The sequence below is a fragment of the Procambarus clarkii genome, chromosome 49 (genome assembly GCF_040958095.1).
Source record: "Procambarus clarkii isolate CNS0578487 chromosome 49, FALCON_Pclarkii_2.0, whole genome shotgun sequence".
Lineage (NCBI taxonomy): Eukaryota > Metazoa > Arthropoda > Malacostraca > Decapoda > Cambaridae > Procambarus > Procambarus clarkii.
Genome location: NC_091198.1, coordinates 23,571,598 through 23,577,388, shown reverse-complemented (window position 1 = coordinate 23,577,388; position 5,791 = coordinate 23,571,598).

Here is a 5,791-nt window from a genome sequence, read left to right as displayed (position 1 = left end):
GTTGGTAAACAGCGATTCTACGTCCAACGAGGCTCTTATCCCTGTGGCCCGTGCGCCCCGCAGTAAGTCCACAAATTCCTTTGGAGACTTCAGGCTGAAGGCGCAAGGAACATAAGGAGTCAGCAGGCCGTTGAGTCGCTTTGCCAATCTGTACGTGGGTGTGGGTATCTGGCTAATGATTGGCCGAAGTGGGTTTCCAGGCTTGTGCGTCTTGACATTTCCATACGCATATCCAGGTTTATATTCCCCAATGATCTTTGGCAGGTGGAGTCCGGATTTCTTGGCGTTCACAGTTTCGATCAGTTTGTTGACCTTTGCTTTTAATTCGGCTGTAGTGTCCTTCGTTACCCTTTGGAACTTAGTTTGGTCAGAGAGTATGATGTTCATTTTCGCCAGATATTCGTCTTTTTTAAGAATGACATATATTGGCGACTTGTCACCTCTCCTGACAACTATCTCCTTGTTCTCACGAAGGCTTTTAGCTGCCGCTCTAAGCTCGGGGGACAGTATGGTGCTTCTGTAGTTGCCTCGATTCTTTCCTCCTTCTGCAATAAGTTCTGCTTGTAAGGTATCTTTGGTAGTGACCTTCTTTTGTGTCTCGAGGTCGAATATGTCGTCCAACAGAATTTCCAACTCCACTCCAACATCACCTCAGCACTGAAACAAGGATTATCAAGAAACTAACAACATTATATGGAGGACCTATGGCAATTCCACGACCAAGAGATGGCTTCCTGAACCTTGCAGGAATTAACCTCACTGAGGACCAAGTCACTCTCCTAAATCTGGGCATAAACTGTCATGTTATGTCCAGACCGAGTGAAATGGCCCGGAAAGTGGAGTTGGAAATTCTGTTGGACGACATATTCGACCTCGAGACACAAAAGAAGGTCACTACCAAAGATACCTTACAAGCAGAACTTATTGCAGAAGGAGGAAAGAATCGAGGCAACTACAGAAGCACCATACTGTCCCCCGAGCTTAGAGCGGCAGCTAAAAGCCTTCGTGAGAACAAGGAGATAGTTGTCAGGAGAGGTGACAAGTCGCCAATATATGTCATTCTTAAAAAAGACGAATATCTGGCGAAAATGAACATCATACTCTCTGACCAAACTAAGTTCCAAAGGGTAACGAAGGACACTACAGCCGAATTAAAAGCAAAGGTCAACAAACTGATCGAAACTGTGAACGCCAAGAAATCCGGACTCCACCTGCCAAAGATCATTGGGGAATATAAACCTGGATATGCGTATGGAAATGTCAAGACGCACAAGCCTGGAAACCCACTTCGGCCAATCATTAGCCAGATACCCACACCCACGTACAGATTGGCAAAGCGACTCAACGGCCTGCTGACTCCTTATGTTCCTTGCGCCTTCAGCCTGAAGTCTCCAAAGGAATTTGTGGACTTACTGCGGGGCGCACGGGCCACAGGGATAAGAGCCTCGTTGGACGTAGAATCGCTGTTTACCAACGTACCTGTGGACGAGACAATCGGAATGATAGCCGACAGAGTGTATCGTGATCCAGCCTGTACTCCTCTTGACATGCCAGAAAGTATTCTGAGGAAACTACTCCAAGCTTGTACTAAAGAGGCACCCTTCTTGAGCCCGGATGGGCATATGTATAAGCAAGTAGATGGGGTCGCTATGGGTTCTCCCCTAGGTGTCCTGTTTGCAAACTTCTACATGGGTACCATCGAGCAAAAAGTCTTAGTCGACATGAACTTGAAACCGGCCATATACTGCAGGTATGTTGACGACATTTTTACACAGGTACCTGATGTCAGACATCTGCAGGAGCTGAAGGAGGCATTTGAGCAGAGTTCCGTGCTGCGTTTCACTTACGAGACGGAAAAGGATGGGAAGCTGCCTTTTCTAGATGTAACAGTCATGGAAAAGGGCGGAGGTTTCCACACTGCAGTCTACACAAAGGAAACAAACATAGGAATGTGCCTAAATGCCAACAGCGACTGCCCTGACAGGTACAAGAGGAGTGTTGTTAACGCATACGTCGACCGTGCTCTCAGCCACAGCTCAGAATGGAAGCAAGTCGACGAAGAACTCTGTAGGGTAAGGCAGGTTCTAGTCAATAACGGCTTCTCCAATGGTTTCATCGAAGACATCATAAGAAGGAAAGTGAAAAGCCATGCAACCTCCGAAGAGACAACTAACACAACACCTATACCCCCTATTAGACTATTTTACAGGAACTTCTTTTCCACAGCTCATAAAACAGAGGAAAGGGTCCTGAAAGATATTGTTAATAGAAACGTTATCCCTACAGACAAAAATCAGAGGATACAACTGACGATTTACTATAAAACCAGAAAAACGGCCAGCCTACTCATGAGAAACTCTCCAGACACGAAACAGAACGCTTTAAAAGAGACTAACGTCGTCTATGCCTTCAAATGCCCACTTGGGGACTGTAAGCTCCAAAACCCCAGTATATAGGCAAGACAACAACATCTCTTTCTAGGCGTTTAACGATGCATAAACAACAGGGGCTCCATTAAGGAACATATAATCTCTTCCCATAACCAAACCATCGCCAGAGAAATCCTAGTAAACAACACAGAAATCATCGATAGATACAGCGATAGCAGGCGGCTTGACGTTTGCGAGGCACTACACATCAAGAAGTCAACACCAGCAATCAACAGCCAATTATTGCACAACTATATTCTACCCACCTCAAGACTCCGCTCCAATATAGAAGCATCAAGAAATATGGACCAATAGGCTTTCTACAAACACTTCTATTCAATATCCATTGTTTCGTGTTCTGTCTTGTGTTGATACTTTTAATACCCTATTAATATCCTCTAATGCCACATCATCCTTCCCACCTCACTCAAATGTAATGCCACATACCCTTCCCACCTCACTCAAATGTAGATATAAAATCAGGGAAATGCAAGTTCTAATCAGTTGTGTATTTGTGAAGTCTTTGAAAATGTAATAAGTTTTACGAAACGCGCCCGTGTCGCGTCAGACTAGAAATAAAAATGAATTTTGGAGAAGTGATTTTTGATTTACCTCCAACAGTGAAGCATAATGTACGAAAGATTGAGAAAATTCGTGTTAGAATTATTAATCTTACTTTTTCGGTCATATTTAATAAAATATATATATATATATATATATATATATATATATATATATATATATATATATATATATATATATATATATATATATATATATATATATATATATATATATATATATGTCGTACCTAGTAGCCAGAACGCACTTCTCAGCCTACTATGCAAGGCCAAATTTGCCTAATAAGCCAAGTTTTCATGAATTAATTGTTTTTCGACTACCTAACCTACCTAACCTAACCTAACTTTTTCGGCTACCTAACCTAACCTAACCTATAAAGATAGGTTAGGTTAGGTTAGGTAGGGTTGGTTAGTTTCGGTCGTATATCTACGGTAATTTTAACTCCAATAAAAAAAATTGACCTCATACATAATGAAATGGGTAGCTTTATCATTTCATAAGAAAAAAATTAGAGAAAATGTATTAATTCAGGAAAACTTGGCTTATTAGGCAAATCGGGCCTTGAATAATAGGCCAAAAAGTGCGTTCTGGCTACTAGGTACGACATATATATATATATATATATATATATATATATATATATATATATATATATATATATATATATATATATATATATATTGGTAGCAGTCTTTCTTGTAAACATATGTTGTTAAATATGACAGAAAAAATAAGATTAATAATTCTAACACGAATTTTCTCAATATTTCTTATGTTTCTTTTCTCTGTCGATGGTAATTGTAAAATCAATTCTCCAAAATTCATTTTTATTTCTTGTCTGACGCGACGCCTGAACGCGTTTTGTAATAACTTATTACATTTTCAAAGACTTTAGTTTATACACACAACAGTAACCTGCAAACTTGCAAATTTGACCATACTTATACTCGCATTATACTCGTGGGTGAGGTGATACGGTACAACAGTTTTGGGTGAGGTGAACAAACTTGTAACAAACACAAGACAGAACACGAAACAATGGGTAATTATTCCATATGAGAGCATAAGAATGGAAGTAACTGCAAAGGGCCTATTGGCCCATACTTCCTCTTGATGCTTCTATATTGGTTTGAAGTCTTGAAGTGGGTAGAATATAGTTGTGCATTAATTGGCTGTTGATTGCTGGTGTTGACTTTTTGATGTGTAGTGCCTCGCAGATGTCAAGCCGCCTGCTATCGCTGTACCTATTGATGATTTCTGTGTTGTTTGTTAAGATTTCTCTGGTGATGGTCTGGTTGTGAGAGATGATTATATATGATCCTTTATGCATTGTTAATCGCCTACAAAGAGACTTTTTTTCTTGCCTATATAATGAGTTCTTTGGAGCTTACAGTCCACAAGTGGGCATTTGAAGGCGTAGAGAAAATTCGTGCTAAGAATTATTAATCTTACCTTTTCGGTCATATGTATCAATATATATATATATATATATATATATATATATATATATATATATATATATATATATATATATATATATATATATATATATTGTGACGGTAACGCGTTGGTGTTCGGCTGTTTAAGGCTAGGGGTATGGCCTCGTCACATAGTTATAAAAAAAAATAGAAAAACTGGAACTTCGTCTGTGGTAAGGTAAGGAGAAGACACACAAAACACAAGTAAAACTTTAACAATGAAATTTTAATTACGTTAAATAAATCAAAACATGAAAATATGGACAAACAAATATGTATAATAAAATCAATGAATCAAAATAATAAGAATACTTAAATGACACAATGAAAGTTACGTTAAGGCAAAATAACAAGAAGTGCAATACAACAGTAAGTGGGAGGTGCTGGAATATTGGCTTAAAGCCACCACCTCTCTCAGTACACGCTAACGTCTAGCTGGGAGGAGTGCTGGCTACGAAAGCACGGAACATTCTGAGGACTGATGTTGGGGCGACCCCAGACATCAGGTAGTATTGGGGGCGAGTGCAGGTGCAGCCAGACCGGCGACCAATCAGCGGAGCCGTAGCGATCAACGGGTAGTTTGGTGGTTGGAGTTCGAACAGGTGGCTGGTTGCATACGTTTCTGCTCACCCTGGCAAGCCTTGCTGGTGCTGGTGTTGTTGTCGTTGTTGGACATTTCTTCCATAGTCTTTTTATATAATTGTGAAGACGTAATTTTGGAGGGAAGAGCAGGCTCAATCTCTTGAAGGAGATTATCGTCACAACTCTCCCCCGAAGCCTGCGGTTCTGGAAGAAGTACGTCGTTATGTGGTGGAGTAATGGATGGAGTCGCTTCTACTTCATAAACTCTGGAGAGGGCATCGGCTATGGTGTTGTCAGACTCTTGGTATAGCGTGTCTCCAGGTTGAATTTCTGCAGGTAGCAAGCCCATAGTAGAAGACGTTGAGATGAGAAGTGGGCGTGCTGCAGGAGGTGTAGGGTGGTGTGGTCCGTGTTGATGGTGGACCGAGCACTTTTCAGGGGTGGAGTGAAGTGCTGAAGCTTCAGGATGAGGACGAGTAGCTCCTTGCCAATTGTTCCGTCGTTCCTTGTAGCAGTAGTCGCTGACAGGTGTATTCTTCTCGCCTCGTTGCTGCATCACGACACCACCATCGTCGGTACCATTGGCGTCGACATGGAGGATGAAGGGCTTATCTGACGAGGTGAGAGTGGAATTAGAAGAGGGCATAGGAGCACGATTATTATCCTGAAAGCATTTGGGAAGATCATTAAGGATTTTGGAATTAGAAAGCGCCGACTCCT